At 34.1% G+C, this 22,368-nt stretch overlaps 1 protein-coding gene and 1 long non-coding RNA gene across 4 annotated transcripts in view; one reads left to right on the top strand and one right to left on the bottom strand.

Moving 5' to 3' along the window:
- Positions 1-22,368, bottom strand: part of LOC143151337 (uncharacterized) — a 658,936-nt gene that overhangs the window by 92,843 nt on the left and 543,725 nt on the right. The gene's annotated exons all lie outside the window — the stretch shown is intronic.
- LOC143151485 (uncharacterized) overlaps positions 1,313-22,368 on the top strand; it is a 45,571-nt gene continuing 24,515 nt past the window's right edge. Inside the window, exon 1 of the long non-coding RNA XR_012993338.1 lies at positions 1,313-1,400. This is a non-coding gene — a long non-coding RNA (uncharacterized LOC143151485). The remainder of the gene's footprint in view (positions 1,401-22,368) is intronic.

Here is a 22,368-nt window from a genome sequence, read left to right as displayed (position 1 = left end):
ACAGACATTTGTAAGAGATAAATATTTAATTATTTCCGGGTATTTTTTACGATAAAAAGCACGATATTACTTTGTCTAATTTTCTGTATTCGAGCCATCTTCAGAATAAACAATAACGATACAAAATGTATGATTTATAAAATAAACAATAAGAATTATAGACAAAGGAAGAACCGATAACAATAGGAGTATACAAATACTTACAATTAAAAGAAACGAATAATAGATTTAATAAATACGTTTCCGGGTAAAATGTGAATAATAGATACTCTAGAATTACACGATTACAATAACTTTGTACGACGTATATTTTCTAACATCAATGTGCGAGACTAGTATAAAACTGGTCGATGAATTATTGTTAAGCATTCATTCATTCTTATTCCTACATTATCGTCTTTTGTCGAATCATTTTTTTACGACATTATGAAATTTGATAAAAAAACGAATTTTTATTTTCATACAACACACCCACCATATACATCTACCACCTAAGTTCCATCCCCTTTTTACAATTGATTGTACCATTCCATAAAATTTAACGTCAGTCGATATTTATTTTAAAATTTTAATCACGATATCCATTATCGAAGACAAATCTTATTAAAACGTTCATTCAACGACTATGACCGACTAATCGCCCCTAATATAAACGAGAACGTCGGAAAAATTCGCTTGTAAGTATTCCCGGAGCCTCGAACGACATGAATATTTCAACGAAAGAAGGAGAGAGAGCAAAAAAAAAAAAAGGGGAAGAAAAACGAACGAGAAATCGCTTCCCGAAATTCAAAGCACAGTGCGCACGAACGTTCCGCGTCATCGAAAGTCTGAAACTTACCATTCAATCGATCCAGCACGATGGCCGGTATCCAAAGGGTAAAAAATCATTCGAACCAACTGGTGGCACCGACACGCCGACAAGGAAAAGGGTTTCGCCCCAGGATCGGTCGCATAAAGTTTATGGAAGCGTCGTAGCCATAAAGCCAGCGACCGATAAATATTTACGAGACTTTCGAGGAATCGAACAACGGGCGTCGCGGTCGCAATATCGGTTTAATTAATTAATCCACGACGCGGCGTGCCGTTCGATCAGCAGCCGCGTTCTTTGAATCGTGCCGATTTAATTTATTTCGTCCTCCTTTCCACGCCCTTCGCGCCGCGCGCCAACGCTCACCCCCACTCCCCGACCGCTCCTCCCCCACTCCTCGACCGCTCCTCCCCCACTCCTCGACCGTTCCTCCCCCACTCCTGCTCCTCGAGCGCCCTCTTTATTCCCATTATGGGCCGTCGAGCGAGTACCGTAGACGTTGCTATCCGTCCGCTTTCTCGCTTCCCCATTGAAATTACGATATTACACCTGGAAGTACTGTTGCCGTGCAATCGCTGCCACCCCGAGCAAGGTAATTATGCATCACGGGGGCCCCGCGTATTATTCAGTGCCGGGAGACCTACCATCGGGCGTTTCCCCCGCGCGACAGAACGCCCGCGATAATGAATGACCGATCGCCGTGAATGTCAGTCTCGCAATTCCGTTCGCCCGGTCGTTACCGATCCGACGAACGTCTGGAGAAAACTTTTACAACAGACGATCGATACAGTGAGCGTTCGCCGTTCGTCTATGTCAAGCTTTCGAGAAGCTTTTCACGCTGGAAGATCGCGATTTATTTAACCGATATCTATTTCTTTTTCGAAACTTACCGATTGTTTTTCCGTTTTCTGTTCTTTTGTAGAGTATAGGTATTTATAGGTGTATATGGGTTTGCATGGGGAGGACTTGGTGAGAATAAGGGAAATAAACTAAGGCATGCACGTGAGATAATGACGAATATTAACCGATATCTGTTTCTTTTTCGAAAGTTACCGATTGTTTTTCTGTTTTCTGTTCTTCTATAGAGTATAGGTATTTATAGGTATATATAGGTTTGCGGGTTTAGGATTTGATGGGAATAATGCAAATAAACTAAGGTGCGCACGTGAGACAATGACGAATATTAAGCGATATTTATTTCTTTTTCTAAAGTTACCGATTGTTTTTCTGTTTTCTGTTCTTATAAACTTTTGTATACCAAAAAGGGGCGAAATTGAGAGTCGAAATATTTATTTAACATCGATTACGCCTGTTCGAATTATCTTTGTAATATTTGTTTCGAACATTTAAATTTTAATCGTATAACCGTACCCTCGATTTTTCAGATTTAAGACTTGGCGAGAATAATGGAAATAAATTAAGGTACGGAGCGCGATAAACGACACTGTTTCTAAATTATTTGAAAACCTTGAGCAAAGTTTCTTGTACAGCCCTCTTGGACGAATAAAATGTTCGTTTTCTTTTTAATTTGTTTATTTAACACTGCATCAATTTAGAAGTCATTAACGGCTACTGTGAGTCTAATATAAATTTAAAAAACAGTAACATCGATTTACGCCAAGGGGAATAAGTGTACACGTTTAATAATATTTTATGTTAAACCGATAGACAGTAACGAGAAATAATTTGTCAGCGCGTTTGAAAATAATCGACTACCTATTTTTTCGCTTGTATCTGTTCGAAAGCGAAACATCGATAAACGAAAAAGTTAATTTTCACGGTATTCAACGAGACCCGACTGTCCATTACACGGGATATTGGCATGTCCTCTATTGAAAAAATACTTCTCACTGATCGAACGAAAATGAAAAACGTATCGGTTTAAAAAATATTCTTTCAGCAAGCAGAGAAATAATAATTGTGCTATTGTAAGCACTTTACATTGCCTACATCATTTTGCCAGCAGTTTAGCACTAACGCATTATAGATGGAACAGTACGATGGAGTAATCCCTCACTGGCCTCGAAAGGTTAATTGATCTTAATCCGACTCTATTCGTATAACGTTAACTCGGCATGTCACGTGTGGGTTGCCGCTATCTACGTAATAGGAAATTGAAAAAAGTTTCTACTCAAAATCGTATAATTTCGGTATTTTCTTAATCTTTTGCATAACAATTTGTAACCGCTGAATACAAATTGCTTAATTATTAACGCTCTTAGAAAAGAGACACTGCAGCTTCGAAAATGTTTGAAATTCTGACTCCATTTGCATAATGTTCTCATAATGTTTCTCAGCTGTAGCAGTTTTGCTCCGACCACTCGTACCGTGCAAGTGCAGTATTTGGTTGGACACTGAACGTTCTAACCAGTCTGAGAAGAGTAGAGAAACAATGTTAATCGAGGGACGCGAAAATTTTATCGTAAAGTAATACTTTCATTTCCATTTGCTGAATTCGAGATGTCGATTGTAAAATTGAAAAGAGTAATTCATTTGTGCATTTTTGGCACTGTACATTTTTTAATTGAAACAATTATTACAGACGGAAAGGAAGTTCTACGACTTACGTTCATTATTTTACTTTCGGAAGTACGGTAGAAAGAACAACATAAAACACAATTTTCTTGAAAATTTACGGGTACAATCATTTTTCTGCAGTTATAAAAGCTTTGAAAATTCTTGGTTGAAACAGTATCTTTTAATTGATTGCGAGAACAATGGTTTTATTAAATACTCAATCTTTCGGTTAAAATATTTACAATCGGCCATTTTTGAGCGATCTTAAAAATTGAATAGAATTTGTAGCACAATAAAAATTGAAAATTCAACGAAATTACTAAAAGTATTTACTAAATGCAGAATCAAACTTACGAAGATAATATTTTAGCAACACTCAAGTTCCACGGACTAAGAACAAAAAACAAAAATAATACAAAATTTCGTGTATTGTACGCTTTGAAGATTCTTAACAATGACATTTTTAATACTATCTTTACGAGTAAACGCTCACACTGTTAATTTCACGCTAAATTACTACGATTCTGATTATGTTCGCTATAGAAGAAGGGATACATTTGCATCAAACCTTCAAACCGTTCGGATGTGTTTACATTGAGGTTCGCAAGGGTCAATCGATTTCAAGTGACACAGTGTAACAAGTCAAATCTATAAAGCTACAAGTGCATTCAGTCGATTCATAGCCACTTCTCGCCCGAGAGTTCACAGTATGATTCGCTATGAAACTAATGAAGAAATAATAGCAAAGATACCTGATCATAAGAATCTCGAACCAAACAGTCTACCCAGAACCATAGAAAATCCAACAACTGAATCAACTCTTTTCTACGCTGCAGTTACAATGACCAACATATACCCCAGTAAAGAAACAGCTATCATAGCGGGCAGCATCACAGAAGCAACCGATTATGCTTGTGCTATAGGAAAAATAATCGAGGAACAAGCGATTCGATTTATATCTCAAATATCCAATGTGTATGTCTGCATCTCGATTGTAAACAGACCGCACACCAACTCCTATCACAACATGCTACAATAACAGTCAAGAGTACCAGTATCCCAGTAAGACCTCTAATCGCACCGTCACAGAGAATAATAATATCAAATGTATCAAATGTACCATGTATACCCAACGAATGCATAGAAAGAATCTTCGTTCAAAATAATATCAAAATAAATTCCAAAATAGATTTCCCAAGAGTCGCGATCCAAGAATCTGGTTTTAATCACGTCATGAGTTTTAGGAGATAATTATACCCGAACCCGGATGATACACCAAAAATATAGGAATCCTTTATAGTAAATTACGATAACACACAGTACTGAATGTTTACGTCAACAGAAAAAATCAGGTGTTCCATATGTAAAAAAGAAGACCATGTAGCAAAAAAATGTAATGTAAATAAACTGGTTGATACAACTACTAAAAATCTGGAACTAAATGGAAGTTTCATTACAACCACCCCCATAGAATCTGACAACGAATTTCCATGCATCGCTAATCCACAATCAGAAACAACAATCTTACAATCAAACGCCTTCAATGAAGATAACAAAAGAACACTCACTAAAGATACAAACTTCTCTAGCTTTATTATTCTACAAGACAACCACTCTTACATCATTAACGCAACAACTTAACACTTCACAAAACATAAACAGACAAATTAACAAATAAATTAAAATCCAAATGAGCAAAAGTTGGAAAGTAGCATTACATATAACCAAACACATCGATCAAGAACGATCAATACAGTTAATCAGATCTGAAAACACGATAGAAATTATATAGAACTACGCTCAAGACATAACTGCATTAATTAATATGTCGACTATAATTCACCCTCATCTAATTGGGAAAAGTATAAAAAGTAGAGTTCACAGAATAACAAAAAAACTATACAGGAGTACACAACTCTAGGGAACAATGTTGACTATAATTCACCCAATCATCTAATTGGAAAAAGTATAAAAAGTAGAGCTCACAGAATAACAAAAAACTATACAGGAGTACACAACACTAGGGAACAATGTTAGCAAATGTATTCTACTCAACACTATTCTTTACTCAACAGACTGCGAAACAGACAGTGAAAACAAAAATCCAAGTAAACAATAATCAACAATCAAACAAGTAAACATTATCTAAAGAATGATCAAAAGCACTCAATTTAAAATGACGTACACACTTTTACAATGGAATCTAAAATGGATTTTTTTCTAGTTTGCTCTATTTACAAATATTGCCAGATCAATATCAACCAGATGTAGTATGCCTCCAAGAAACGAACTTCAAACCTAACCAAACAATAAAATTCCGTTTGCAAGCGGTGTAGTAGCTATTCTAATAAAAAATACACTACACAGTGAACAAATCTTAGTTACATCCAATATGGAAGTAATAGCAACAGAGCTAATTGTAAACACAAATTTTCATACATAAAATATGTACATACCAAACAGTTATCATTTAAATGAAACTGAATTAAACGACTTTTTCGAGAATTTAACCGTTTGTAATAACAGATGATTTCAATAGTCATAATACTCTATGAGGGTCAGAAAAAGTATTAGAGTAAAGATACTAGAGAAAAAATCCTAGAAAAAATCATACCAAGTTATGAAATAGTTTTACTCAATGACCTTCAACTACCTCATTTTAGCGTGATAAATGGGACTTTTAACACGATTGATTTATCCATGAGCAATTCAAACCTAGCATAAAAATGCGAATGCATCACATTGCAAAAACTTTACGATAGTAACCACTTTCCGATTCTAATAAAAATCCAGATAAATCGTCTCATAAATCGCTGTAAACCAATTCCACGATGGAAATTAGAAAATGCAGATTGAGTGAAATATTGTACCCTGTTCGACAGACGCATTCCTCTACTGAACATATTCATTGACTTAAAGCCTCATTAAATAAAGAATGTAATAGAAAAACTTACCCTTATCGTAAAGCAATCTGCAGAAGACTGCATTCAAAAAACCACGGTGGAACAAAGAATACAGAATGGCCATCAAAGAATCGAAGTACTTATTTAACACATATAAAAAACACAAAACAAACGTAAACCTAATTATGTTCAAAAACTTGGAGCAATAGTAATAAAAACAGTAAAACAAAGTAAAAAACAGTCTTGGAAAAAATATCTCATGATACTAAGCGGATCCACTTCCATAGAAGATATCTGGAACAAACTGAAGGAAATACAAGGCAACCACTGTAAACACAATATCCCAGCCATAACAAAACCGAATAAGTCAATTATCGCAGACCAAATTGAGATCGTAAATCTACTGGCAGAGACGTTTGCTGCAAATTCGAGCGACTCAAATTACGAGAAGACCTATCTCACCACCAGAACTAATCCAAACAATACCTCTCTTGAACAACTTGCCACAATCCAAGTGGACGATACCGTGACAATCAACGAAAATTAAAAATCTACGAACTAACGAATACTCTCAGAGATTGTAAAAATATTTTATTCTTAATATCAATAAACGGAAAATTACCAAAGATAACCAACCCAGTTAAAGTTGACCTATTCGCGAACGACTCAAGTATCTTATACACAGGGAAAAATGTTAGTCATACAACTAATTCTACAGGACACAATTAATAAATTCTAAAATTGGGCAACAGAATCCGGCTTTAAATTTTCAGAAACTAAAACCAAATATATAATTTTTTCCAGGAAACAAAAACTATCGAAAATAAAACTGCATCTCAGAACTTCGGAACTCGAGCAAGTTAATCGCCTTAAAATCCAAGGTTTAACACAGGGCAATAAAATTACCTGAAATTTACAAAACCTCAAGAACGAATGTCTGCAATGATTAAATCTATTAAAAATAATAGCAACATAGAACTGAGGAGCAGACAATTATTACTGAGCATATATAGAGCCACTATTAGAACTAAAATTGATTATGGTTCAACAATCTATGGATCAGCAGAAAAAAGAAATACTGAAGAAATTAGACTCAGTAGACAATAAAGCTCTAAGAATCGCAAAATGAGCCTTCAGAATCAACCCAATATCCAACATTCTTCTATTATACAAGCAAACAAACCATCACTTCGATATAGAAGAAAACTATCAACCATTAACCAAGCAATTAAAATCGCGACAACTCCGACCAAACCCGCATACCTAATCATCTTCTTTAACCACAGCTCCATTAAGTATACCCAAAAACTGGAAAATCCTCCCTGGAAGTATTCCAAAAATCTTGCACCAGCCCAAACATCTATCAACAACTAGTAGCAGATATCATCGAAAATCATATCGACTTTATACACATTTACTTTATTATTACGCCTCATCTCATTATCAAAAGCAAACTCTCAAATAAAACAACAATATTCACAGTTGAATTAATAGCTATCAACCAAGCTTTTCAAACCGCATATACAGAATCCTACAGTCAGTTATATACATTGATTCAAGTAGCGTTATAACAGCAATCAATAACAAATCATCACCAAATTACTAGATTCTAGAAATACACCTAATAGTTATTTTAGATGCAAACAGAATTAAAATCATATGGATTTCCAGCCGTGTAGGAATTCATCGGAAATGAAAAAGCCGACCAAGCTGCTAAAGAAGCAGTTATTACACCAACAACACAATTCAGTAAACTACGTATGGAAGATACATTAAAAACAGTCAAAAACATCTTAAAATGACGTATCGTAAACATAAAACAAAACTTCACAAATCGCACAACACCCGTTAACTGACCTAAAAGAGACCAAGTTGGAATCGGTTGAATCCGTATAGAAACATTCCAGAGTCACCAACTCATATCTTCTGACCAAGAAATCAACACCATTGCGTAATGAATATAACCCACAGATTACAATGAATCATTTAATATCGCACTCTTCAAAGTATAACGTATTCTAAATTAAATAAACATTGATATCACACATGAAGGATAACGTAAAAGACAAAAAGGCCACGACCAATTCGTAAAAGAAACCCAACTCTAACAAAATCCTATAAAGTATCTACAGAATGTCACCCATCAGTCGTCGCTGATAACCTAGCAGTTGATGCGACGTTAAATTCACAATGAAAGAAAAAAAGAAGGGATATTTCATCGAGATACACTTTATTCAGATAACAGAGATTCGTGCAACAAAAGTTTCGCTGTTGGTTCGGAACAGTTTCGGTCGAACTGCGTTTACGACTTCAAAGCGATGAAGCATTCCTTCACGTGCTGCACACGTTTCTGAGAACAATTTTGGTGAGAACGATCGTTGCTACGGATGTGGGCAGTACGATATCGGGAAACTTCTTAGAGGAAGTTTTACCGATTAATGGATTTATGTTTAAGTAGCAGGCAGGGCGCCAGACGCTGGACAAAGCACTTTCAAAAAATAAGCTGGCAGATTTTTCTCGCTGGTCAAGTCGGAAATTGAAACGGTTAAGCGAAAAGCGAAGGTGTGTGTGTGTGTGTGTGTGAGAGAGAGAGAGAAAAGAAGAAGAGGACACGCGAGACTGAAAACACGAATACGTTCTTTGACTTTCTCTGTTTGTAGACCGGCTCCGCCTGCACATGGAAACCTTTCATTAATTTCACAAAGCCCGCTACTTGACCTGTTACCGCTAACCACGATCTACGTTTTTCCTTCTGCAACGGGCCAGAACCCGCATAATCCGGCCACAAATTGGCGTATGCCGTTCATTCGATTCATTAAACGCAAACGAGGTGTAAAAGACTAATGCACACCATACCGTTCAATTCGCCTGGATTCTTTTATTTCATCGATCTTTTGCTGTTCCTTTGCACGTATAAATTCTCCGCTAGCTTTGCCACTATACAGGCTATTACGAATTCGTGGTGTCAATGTTGCGCACGCGCAGTACATACCTATTCGAGAAACGGTCAAGAGTTTGTGCATACATTGTAACTATCTGAAACAATGTCGATGTAAAGGGGTATTATAACGTGGAATGTGTTTTCTAAACTGTTTCTGTCATATTTTTTACAAAGATACAGTAGACGTCTTTACCTATAGCGATTAAGGGTTTATAATACGTGAACCCTTTCACGTACATCTACTCATATTTCTGCAACACTCGTACATTTTTTGGAAGGAAATAGATCAGAATTAACACCACTATGTATGTCTATTCATCAAAAGTATGTCGTATTAACTCAGATCATTCTGCTTATTCGAAACAAAAGAAACCAAAATGATTCTTAATTCGTATTGGTATTCTTAAGTAGTAGTAGCAGAATAAAAAAAAAAATCGGTAATTAAAAAAATAGCGACATTTTGAAGTTTGATTATCAATATTTTTAATTTTTTCGTAGATTTTCGAGATTAAAAAAATTAGGAAAAGGAACGATTTGATTTAATTTCATATGCAATTTTAATTATGAAAATTCACGTATACATTTTAATGTTGAAATTTAATTATAATCACAAGTTCAATTAATTAATATTGCCGTATAATATTATTTTTGGCAGTTCTCTGATTATTTTAAATTTTACACATTATAACATTCTACAGGTTTAACTATTATTACTAATTGTCCAATCATACATCTGTATTATTCACAGATTGCAGTCCCATGTAAATTTTGTTATATGTACACTTATATTTTCCCATCGTGACACATGACTGAATTATGTACCAATCACGTGACTGCAGAGCTTCATTGCGTTACTTTTGCTTGGTTCTTGCATTATAGAATCTACAAGACTACTCTACTTACACGTTTTCTTCATATTTATGTTTAATCCATTTGCATTCATTATTTTTCTATTCTGAACCTGCTATTCCGTAAAGTCCTCTTTCTCTTTATTTATTACTTCATTTCAATGTAACACAATTTAGGTTACAAATTGCGACCAACTGTGTAACCTTTTTCTCAAAATACATACAATGTTCTAAATAGAGAAAACTCATTGCACCTGCTATGTTTTTTTTCTTCTATACAGTATACATATAAAATAAAAATGTGTATGAACCTAAAATAATTATAAATGATAAATAATGAAAAATGATTATAAGTGATAATAATGATAATTAATTAAAGTGAAGTTACGCAAGTATTTTATTTCGTTAACGAAAATGATAAGATGAAGTTACAAAGTTCATAATTTGTATACAAAGGGTATAAGATATTTACATAAATGTAAAATATAAGAAAAAATGTGTTTTTAAGTATGGGTGACTTGGCTAAATTTGCCATGATTATAAAAATAGTATTCTTCCTTTCTCTAAATAATGAAGATATTATTTAGAAAATAAGGATCAGATGAAAAATATAACGATAAGAATCAAAGGATCTGAAAAAAGGAAAATTATACTGGTATTGATATTTGCGAGAAATCGTAGAAAAATAAAATACTATGCAAGTAAAGAAACTGCGAGTAGCAAGTGAGTTTAAAAATCAACAATTTTCGAGTTACATGAAATTTCAATTGCGTTTTCTCTACTATGTGTTTGATAATCAGCGAGTTCTCTGTCCCCGTACTTAATCATCTTTCTTGATTCCGTTGGTTTATAAAGTGAGTGGCAAATATGGTTTATGCACGACATCATTGCCAGAGCAATTGAAAAGAAGCGTATTCAACATCGCTTCGTGCTTTAGATTAATTCAAAGGGTGAAATCATCACTGTTGCCAGAAAACGAAGGAATAATGGTGTTCCTCGGTCTGCGCGAACCTCAATGAGGAGACGTGTTGAGTTATGCATTTAGATTGGCAAAGGACAAATTGAACGCTCTCTATAATGAATACAAGCATTGTCTGATTGGATGGAATTTTGTACACTTGGGAACTGAGAAGATTTGTTCTAGATGGACTCCTATTGGTTAGAATGTTGACCTCTCCCTTGAAATCCACACGATTAAACGAGCCTTGAAGTACATCGACACATAGCGCATTCGATTCGCGAATGACGACGTGTATATTTACTTCACTGCAATTCATGTTCTATCGCTGAGCTAACCAGTGCAGAGACGGTTATAAATTTATACAAAACACAATTTTAATTGCAACGAAATATACATGGAACTTTATTAATTTTTTTTTTAAAGACAAGACCTCTACTCAACATTTTCGAACCGTTGAACAATTCTCTCGATAAGTAAAATACTTGAAAATAAAAGTAGAAATGTTCTTTTGATAAATCTAGGGTTAAATATTTTATACTCTGCACGACCATTGTATCGTAAACTTTTAAATGTGTTCCACTTTCGATTAGTATTTTTCGAGCAACAACTACACGTCTGTGTTAATGCAACGAGAAAATATTAAGCATACAGTAATAACATAGATTTTTCTTCGCAAAGCATCGCTGAGGGCCAGCAAAATCTTGTGGGTTGGGCGAGTAAACATGCGGGGGCAAATATATGATTGTATACACAGGATGTTTCTACAGGTTTGTCGTGGCCTGAACTGAGTTGACGTCGAGATTAGTCGATTTATGGTGTTGCCACGTGATGTATGGTTATGTTTGTTGTCAACGTCGGACGCCTCTGTAACGAATCTAAATATTTTATAATAATTCCGTAGGAAAAAGTATTCTACCGGTTTGTCATATAAGTTTGTACAGCTTTCAGAGAGTAGGTTTGCGTTGTTAGTAGTATCTTTTGTAATCGATAAACGTATGACAAGGATAGAAGAAGAATTGAACAATTTACTTTAAACAAACCTTTGAACCTTTAGTTTGGGTCTATTTTATAATTGAAAAATGTCATTGTTTATATCTACAAATATAAACGTAAATAAATTATGCGAGAAGAATATAATACATAAATTCATATGGAAATGAGGCTGTTTACGACCAATTCAAAATTATTATTAAATGGTCGATTATAAACAAATATTAAAATATAGAATGTACATAATTAAAATGACGACCTATTGGGTTTACGCTTTGGTATAATAAAGCATGAAAAATTAATTCTGATTTTATGGGTTAATAAATATTTCTTCGTCTTCATTAAAGTTGAATCATAACAGTTTCTACAGAATTTTCTATTTAAGCTGACACAACAGAATATCTCGTAGACAACTAATTAAAGAAAAAAAAGTAGGACATGTCTCTCATGATTTTTAGAGAGGATTCAAATGACATTATTACTTTCTTTAATACGAGGGCATTTTCAAGACTACTTCGAGTTCAAGTTATTTGTTTTTTTTTTGTGATAAACATAATTTTTTACTTTAGAATCTTATTGTACGTGTTCTTTTGTAACATCTTTATGTTGTATAATATTTAGAAAAACATCTACAAAATTGTTACAGTATTACATTAATTTTTTACATTTACTACATTCATACATTATTACATTAACAAAAATGCACTCAATTCTTTCAGTACAAGAACTTCGTAATAAATGTTTATGAACGATTTTTGTGTATCAAAGAGATTTAAAATTAAAAGTCGAAATATTTATTTAAAATAATGTACGCTTGCTGGAATTGTATTTGTTATAATATTTGTTTTGAACATAGCAGACCAATGCTGCGATGTAAAAGTATAACCACATCCTCAATTTTGCAGCTGTAAGATTTTGTAAAAATAATGGTAACAAAATCGTACTATCGTGTTAAGATCGTACAATACAATTTATTTCGATAAAAAATAATTTAGTTTAACAAAATATTCAGAAACATAAAGTCTTTGGAGTGTTGCCAACATATAACCCCACTTAACATTGTATTCTTCCAACAAAATATAATAAAGTATTTACTGTCAACAACTCTTCACGATTAATAACTTGATAATTGCAATTTGGTAAACCATTAACAAAGTTGTGCAAAGCAATGTTGCTCCCCTTCTGTTAAGCTTCAAATGTGGCTATTTTCAGGGTTTCCACAGTTTTAAATTGTCTATCATGTACACAGACCTTTGTAAGAATTTTCCAAAGATTTTCGATAGATTACAACTGGATAAATAAGTCAGCCAATTTAATACACGTATTTTTTCATTCAACAAATTCTTTATGTTCCTACTGTTGAGAACACAGCAGGATGCGTTACCCAATTATTTCTGTGTGTTTGTAAAACTTAATGCAAGAAGTACGAACACACAGCGGTACAAAACTTCATAATAACAAAGGAACCATCGTTGATAACCATCGTGGAGAATACACAGCCTCCTATCAAGCAGGCGTTGATAGGAAGTACTTGTTAATACTCTTCGCTGTTCATCCTTGTCGAAGAAAATGCCAAAGATAAGGCATTAAGGTAGCAAAAAGTATTATGAAATCGTCAAAGTTCCTTTTCGAAAAGTACCGAGGTACCTTGCACAGATCTCTCCAATAACTGTAGCAATCGTCAGGTCCGTCAAGATTAAATTTCTTTTCACCGCTAAAGACCACTTACAAATTAAAAACTATCGATTTTGCTGCCATTACTAGGAAACATTTTTAATCAATGAATTTTTAACTAACTTCCAGTTGTCAGTCTTGGTTCGTGTTCAACCGAGTAAATTCCAGTTTAATCTTCTTGTGGTGCTCTTCAGAATGAGCAACAGATAGTATTTTTTTGTTGAAAATGATTTTTATTCCACGATGCTGCAATATTATGACTGACGCGTTAATTGTACAAAGTAGAATTAAAAATATGGTGGAAAAACACAATTATCGAGTGATTTGGTGTCCAGTTTCTGTACCAACTGGGATTGTTGAATTTTACTTGACAATAATTACAAAGATAAAGTTTATAATTCACAGGCTCAGTCACTGCGTTATATTTTTGGAATACTGTAAATTAGACTTATGATTTTTATCTTTCTGAATAATTGCTTACACTGTATATCTTTCGTTGAAATTATTTCGTACGTTCTTTCATGCAGGAATATTCAATTATTCTTATTATTTTGGCTAAATCTTAAACTAGAAAAATTGTAGGTACGATTGTACTTTTGCATAGTAATGCATCGATGAGAAAAGATGTGAGGAATTTGTTAGTGAAAATTATAATTACGTGGCATAGTTTGTATAACTCTATCATTCATACGTAAGGTTAAAACGCCGAGTTATAAAATTTTCAAACTTTTTCATGTATTTCTAAGTCTATATAGTGTAAACTAGTTTTGAAAGTTGCTTATATATGGTATATAAAGAAGTATAGTTCTTCGTAAAAAGAAACGAACACCATCCTCTATGTTGAAGTTTGTTGCAAACTTTGAAAATTAATTTAAACCACCGTATTCTTTACAGAAAATATAGAAAGATTTCTTTTTCACTCTCTTTCGTACGATTATTAATTATAAGAAAAACATTGTTAACGAAGTAAATAAAAATGTGTCGAATTTTCGAGAGACTTTATTCTTGTCTAAAAGATGGAACACTGTAATTTTATAAAACTGTAAATAATTTGTCCATAATTATTAAAATTTTACAGCTATTAATATTAAAGTATAAGTAAAATACAAATTTTATATATAATATAGTCCTTTATACAGGGTGAGGCACGTAACTTGTTTATGGTGAATAATTTACGCATAATTTTTGCACAAGGTCTTGCAAGTACGTTTAACACCAGACTTCATAAAAATTTTAGTACATTTACATTCCTCGTACCTACCTTACACTTACGATTGTAATTAATTTATATTTATCGAAGATGACCAGTATCGATTGGTCGAGAATGTTATAGAAGTAAAGGTGCTCGTTAAAATTCTACGTACGACAAAATAAATATTATTTATCGTCAATGGTGCAGATATACTGTACTTCGCGCATAGCTTGAACAGCATTTATATGTATTAGTTAATGCGGGGAGAATAATGATGAATAGAGTCATGAATATTTTGTAAAAGTTACAGGTATTGAAAGCAATGCCAAGTAATAATTTTTCGTTTGTACGACAACCAAACGGGCGCACCACTAAAGGTCGTAATATTTCTCACGATAAACAACTGAAAAGCATGTAACTATATATCGTGTGAAAATGTCACGTATCGGTTGTGTTATATTTCCGCAACAATCTCTTTCGTGGTCTTATATATCTTTAAAAGCACGCAGTATTTTTGAGGATGTCAGCCTCTCGTGCGGTTGAGTTGTGTTTAGACCGATATTGAAGGAAACTGAGCGCGGCTCCTTTGTGGGAGGCAACCTATTAAATCTAACGCAACATCTTTATAACGTGCCCCAACCAGGGAACCTGTTTATTTATGAACTATGTTTGAATCATAGTTCCCGTAGAACATGCAGTAAGTAAAAACATCAAGGCGAAACGATAAATATGGAGGACCTTTATGCTTGGATCAAAAGCAAGGAGATTAATTCAAGGAAGAAAGGCAAATCTTATTAATGTAGCTCGAGGTGTTTGCAAATTAAGTGGAAGAAAATACTTTTCACGGAGAAACTTTCACCAGATGAAATCGAATAGCAAAATCTGAATTCAATTTTTAAACTTTTCGTAAACAATTGATTGCCAATTCATAGTCGAATAAATTCAAGATGGAGATGATAGGTTTGAGAGATTGAAGGGAACCTTGCAAAATCGATTTAATTCAAGGAAACGGTTTTTTAAAGACGACCATGGTCGTTTAAAATTCAAAATTCATGAATTATGGTAAGTGTATAATTAACACCTTCAATAATAATTGGCATTGCGATAACTAGATAATTACATATTCGAGGACACAGGGACAACACAATGTATTTTTGGAATTTTTGTCAATATGAAGTCCTAAAAATAACAACAAATTTTTCGATCGTCCACAGATCCTTCAGATGGTTATTGTAACACTGATTGTTGAAGATGTGAAAGATTGTTTACACGTTGTTTCACGAGAATGGCTATTTTTCACCGTAAACTATATTAAGATTTAAACTCTACTTATTTAACATACTACCTTTTTCTTTCCTTTCCTTGAAATTTTCACTGCTATGAGATTTTAATTAAACAGTACCATTTTAGGTATAATTCTTTACTGCAAATCGTTTTGTACAGAATTGGTATGTGTTAGAATCCCTGTTTGTTGTAAAACTATTGATTTGTATACATTAGCAAACAAGGAGTAAGAAGTTCGACTTTCAAGACACTCGATTGTTTCAAACTACTCTCGACTGTTCAGTTTTTTCGAGCTGTTCGATTTCTTTCCAAACACTCGATTTCTTTCTAGCTGCTTGATTTCTTTCAAACTATTCGATTCTTTCGAGCTGCTCGAATGTGCAGTGCAACTTATATTTAATACGTATTCTTAACGCAGATTTTCACAATTAACGAAACGTTACCCTACTTGTAATAAAACGCGATTACGTTACGATAATTAATGATTACAACTAAAGATATCGTAAAGGGCACGATTAATATAGTAAATTTAAAATTTAATGCTCGTATTCCAAATGCTGTTATTAGTGTAATGAGGGCGATGCAGTAGATTGCTGTGCTGACATTTCAATTCATTGCGTGACTCTCCAGCGCTATTGTTGGTTTATATTTATTATCGTGGGATTATAATCATACAACACATTCAGAAACTCAAATATTTATTATCCTGAATATTCTCTAGTATTATAGTCAGCAATATTGCATCATTATACATTACATTCAATATTTCCTCGTTTTATTTTAACGAAACTCATCTTACGAGAATTTATGTGTACAAAAAAAAGAAAATTCCTTATTAACAATTCATACCTATCATTGCACACGTACAGTGAAGAAATATGAGTTATTAGAAAGCATTAATAATATGAGTTATTAGAAAAGATAGAATTTGGATTGAAATATATAATATACGAATTGAAGTTTTGGCATAATCGAATGTTAATTCGAATAATTTCTAATTGGAAACCATTATATGGGTTCTAAGCCGTATAAACCACTGTAGTAGGAGCTGGAGTTAGAGTATTGCTAATAACTGACAAAATTGTGAACGCGTATGGGTACTTTGGAACTGTAAAAGAAAATTTACAAAAATGTGTATAGAAATTGGGTATACGAAGTACGTATTATTTTCAACGCGACAACGATGCAAAACATGCTGTAAAAATATTACATAAAAGGACTTTATATTTACTTACAGAGAATCTCAATTCCAATGCACATGTACTGTGAGGACTTAAGAAACGTGAATAAAAATAAATCGAATAAATGGATCAGCTGTCAGTGACTTTAGAGGATGATTGAAACAATACGGTATTTAAATCAAAAAAAAATTTACTATAACCAGTGTCATCAAATTTACTAACCAAAATTACGAAAAATTGTTTACCAAAAGAAATTTCCTTCCTAAGCATTAACGACGAGTTTAGGAGTAGCTCTGTTAAATATTCATGAAAATACCGAGTAAAAGTACTAAAATGCGAAAGTGATGAATCAGATGTATTGAAAACGAAATTACTCGAAACAATTATTTTACACGATATTCTCAGCAACAGTTTAAACAAAGCTACGAATTAGCAATGAATCTTGACGTTTCTCATTGCTCTCTTTCTTTCGTATAACGAAAAATCCACGAAGTCTGTCGAAATAGAAACTTGAAAATTGGTCACAATTTGCACGGTACAACGCGTGCACTGTCGTTCTTCCAATGAAGAACAACCGTGTAATCGTTAAGCGTTACGTTTGCCTTTGCGGCAGATGTTTTCGAACGCGGTGACATCGGCTTCGTAGCTCACACCAGAAGAGATTAAGATTAGATTACCGTACATTGAGTACACGCAAGATAGTCTAACCGAATACAGTTAACCCTTTCATTAAAATAATCTGGCTACGTATACGGTGTGTTCGTGCGCGAGGTCCAGAAAACCGTGCCCTGGTGGGACACCGGTGCGAATTTAACGCGACGGTCAACGTGTTAAAATTAATTAATAGATTATGAACCTCTAACTTCATTTGCATGTATTCGTCCGCGTTGAAACTTACTGTAATTATATCGCGACATTAACTATTCCATTAGCGATTAAAACTTCTTTGATTATAATTTTACAGCAACGCAAACACCTTGTACCGTCTGCTCGAATTCGCACGAACGTACAAAGAACCGATGCCTGCACCTATATACCAAAATTCAACGAATTAGGTTAACAACAAGCCGTCCGTAACCAATCTCGAATGTAAAGAATATCGTCGCAAACAATCGATTCTGCTTCCCAGAAGTACACATTTGACACGTGCTCGACAACCCTCTAATTTCCCAGTGATGAAACGTTGCACGTCTCGTTTACACGCACGTACTATCAATTTCTGTTCTGCGGAATCAGTCGGCAATTCCGTTCAATCGAATTCACTAAAGTTTCGATCGAAAGTCAATAATTGCACAGGCGGGTTTGAACTCCGTGTAATTCGACGACGAATCGAGTGACCGCTTTCATACTACATTTTCGCTTTATCTTTGCATTGCCATACGCTCGAGGAGTCTTTGAGCCGTGCCCGATCGAAACTGCTATTACCTAAATGTTGTATCAGTAAACGTGACCCTGTCACGTTGATTCCTGTTCGTTTTATCGGCGATATTTGTGTTTAGTTTGCCGGCTGTGACGTACGCTAGACAGTCGTACAATATTTAGAAACCAGGTTTCTTAGTTCTTGTGTGTAGTCCAATCGTACGATACGCAGAGAGGCACACTCGAAATATTGAAAGGTGATCCTTAAACGGTTATCGTAACGTTTTATTTTTCATTCGTTACTAGAATTTTCATCGACGTGCCTTTCGCGTCACTTCCAGCCAGAAACCCTTTCAAAACTGTTACGTAAAGTGCTAATTCAATCCTCGAAAAGTTCTTCCAAAAAGGTCAGATGCGAGTGCTAATTTGATTCTCGAGAAATGCTTTCGAAAAGGTTTGATGTAAGCCTTAATTCGACTCTTCTGAAATTCTTTCAAAAAGGTTCAATAGAAGCGCTAATTTTACTTTACCAACGTACCTCCCGCCATTTCTATCCCGAGTCAGCCACTCGTTAGTTCGTATCTGTAATTTATTTTAATATTTCAAAATTAACCATATGTAACCTCCAGTTTCTCCGAGGTAGGGAAATCTCATTTATGCGTAATTTGTTCATCTTGTTCAGTTTGCTCTGTTTTTCAAACGTACACGAATTCTCGCGCAGTACATATAACCTAGAACTATCAAATTATTCGTACTTACAGGAAAGAGGAGTTTGATGCAAAGACAAGATTGAAACAACCCTATAATGTAAATTAGCTATATCGACAAACTAGAATTATTCCACCCCTAGAAAATTAATTTATGTAGCAAACATATTGAAAATGAGTAAAGAAATCAAATAAAGTGAAGCACTGAGGTGTTCTAAATCTTCTACAGCTTTGTACGTGTACTTATGTTTGTAAGTTTACTCAACGAATTTTTTCAACGATGTTCTCACGTTACCTCTTTCTCAACAACTACATAATTTCCATGTAAATGTATTTGTTGCAATCGTTTTTAATTTTAAATCACTGAGGGAGATCCGAAGTAGAATTGAAAACATTTTGATGATTAATTATCGATAAGGAAAGTAAAAAATTAAGTTTCACTTGTACAAGAAAACATCGGTACATATTGAACAGACTTCTCGAATTGTTAAAAGCGCTGTATATAATTGAATTCATGTTCTAAAATCGATCCTCGTGTTTTGTGGACTTTGTTAAATTACGCGTGGATGAACGTGTTGGTATTGTACTGTACGTGTTTCGCGGATATTTGTCACGTTTATCTTGTAAAATCAATCGTGTCTGTCAATGTTGGAAAATATTCTAAATTTACACTGTCGGAGTATCGAAAACATGCATGGTGTTTTGGAGCATGACGAAGTCTTGCGTGTAAACTTCTACTGTGAGTCAGTGTTACTTTTTTAGTTTATGCGAAAGTGAACTCATTCGTACTCCGTTATTTAATAAATACCGTTACGATATTACTTGAATATTAATATATTCTTGAGAAGTAGCAATTTTTGCTTTGGTTGCATTTTCTCGGGCAAATGAACAACGAAGAAGAATTTGAAAACGTTACCGAATCTTCCTTTCAAAATTTTTTAATTATACTTAATGAGCATCAAAAATACTAAGATCTTCTATCTCGATCTACGAACTAATTATTTCATGCATCGACTTTACATATAATACCCATGAATGTTCTGCACATTTTTATTTTACGTATTATCTGTCTATTCGACGTTTTCATCTTGATAAATGTTCGTAGTTTCAACCTTTTGTAATATCGAAAGAACCGTCGGTTACCAAACGTTTCGTTTTCATTGTTATTTACGTGTATCTTGCTGACCAGAACGTATTCAATTCGTGAAAGTGCAAAATTTCTATTTAGAGTACGACGAGAAAAATCGAATTATAAAAGAAAATTCCAACTGCAACCTATAACTAGATTATTATCACCAGAAGCATTTTGGACACAATTATCGTTGTCCAAAGCTTTGTCAATTTAAAAACGTTTCTTAGAACTTTTATATAAATTGAAATATTTTTAATAAAGACGTAGTTGCCTTAAAATTTACGCGTTCATTTTTGTAGTGTCTGTAGGGTCGTCGACATTCAATTGGTCGAAGTTGAACCAAATTTGCTAACTGAGAGATTGAAAACGTCCTTCCTAAGCTTTGGTCTAACACTTGCGGTTCGCAATTAAATCCTTCTGGAAGGTCCTTGCTGGTAATCGGCTCTACTTCACCCATCCGTAACTTATGCACTTTCGCTGTTTCATTTGACTCTCCTTTCCTTAGCATACAACCTGTTACATTTCGATTGCGTAATGTATTTCGTTCGACCCTGTAAAATTCACGGTGCACGCGCACGCGCGACGAACAAGGAAGAAAACATGGTGCAGTATGTTGCATTTCGAAACGAGCAAATTTTTGAAATTAAAAATATTCTCAAGCATTAAGAATTAGTAACCGCTTTGGCCAGACGTAGCTAATAAATGAATAGAACTATTCAAATTTCTGTATAAAAGTTTTGAAGAACGTATTAGAAAAGATTTGCTACGGATCACAACTGACCCGGCATCCTCTCTACACGAAATTGTTTCGTCGTCCGTCTTTCGAGGATTAAAAGAAAGAAAATAACAGAACATATAAAAATGATAATTACACTGGCTAGGTGGTTCTTTGCTCGACGTTCACCGCAAAGGCTTTGTCCCTGTCGCGAGACTGATCGAGTAGGACTCCAAAAGATAAAAATTCGACCGGATGCTATCGATTCTTTCTTACACCAAGTATCCAATCTTAGGACTATTTCTACGCATCATCACGATAGTAATCCGTTGAGACGAAATAATTAGCGAGACTCTGCAAAATTGTCACTCGTCGAGTCAAACTATAACGAGTCACACTCGTGAATGACCAGTGTGTTTCCGAGTTCCCTAACGAAAGTAGAGATTATTAGAATATTTAATATGCAGTTCCTCTCATTCGTATTCGTACACAGGATGAGCGTCTAGTATAAATGAAAGAAATCATATTTCTTAGCAGTACTTCTCATTTATTCTTATCAAACATTCATTACTACGTTAGGTTATTTCTATTTACAAACTAGTTTCCCAGTTTCGTATTTCATTTATTAAAACTTCAGAAAACACAAAAAAAATGTACAAAGTCAGAAAAATTACCTCTCGGTCGTATGCATACAGTTAATATACGGATCATAAAATATATTCTAGGGATTTTTTTCGTTATATCGGGAATTCCCTTACATTTCACAAAGAACAGAAGGCAATCGGTAGTTATTCTTTTGTTTAAAAGTAGACAGTTTGTTACATTGTTAAGTTAAATGGACCGGAAAGGAACAGAAACCTCGGTTGAGCTACAAAAATGAATTATTAATTATCAAAATGGAAAAAGTTGATAAAAAATTAGTAATATTATTAATAGAAACCGATTTAAGGTTCAGTATATAATAAAACGGTATAAGACGGAAAATAGAGTAGAAAACAAGGTCCAAAACCTCAAGAGAAGGTTGTTAAGTGATCGAAGTGTTTTAAGAGAATTAAAGAAAAAAAGTCAAAATTAGCACTCCGAGAATTGGATTCAAACTTGGAAATGAAACAGGAAATAGAGTTAGTAATAAAACAGTTAAACGTGTTGTAAGATG

Source organism: Ptiloglossa arizonensis, chromosome 9, assembly GCF_051014685.1.
Source record: "Ptiloglossa arizonensis isolate GNS036 chromosome 9, iyPtiAriz1_principal, whole genome shotgun sequence".
NCBI classification, from domain to species: domain Eukaryota; kingdom Metazoa; phylum Arthropoda; class Insecta; order Hymenoptera; family Colletidae; genus Ptiloglossa; species Ptiloglossa arizonensis.
This window is presented reverse-complemented; position numbering and strand designations above follow the sequence as displayed.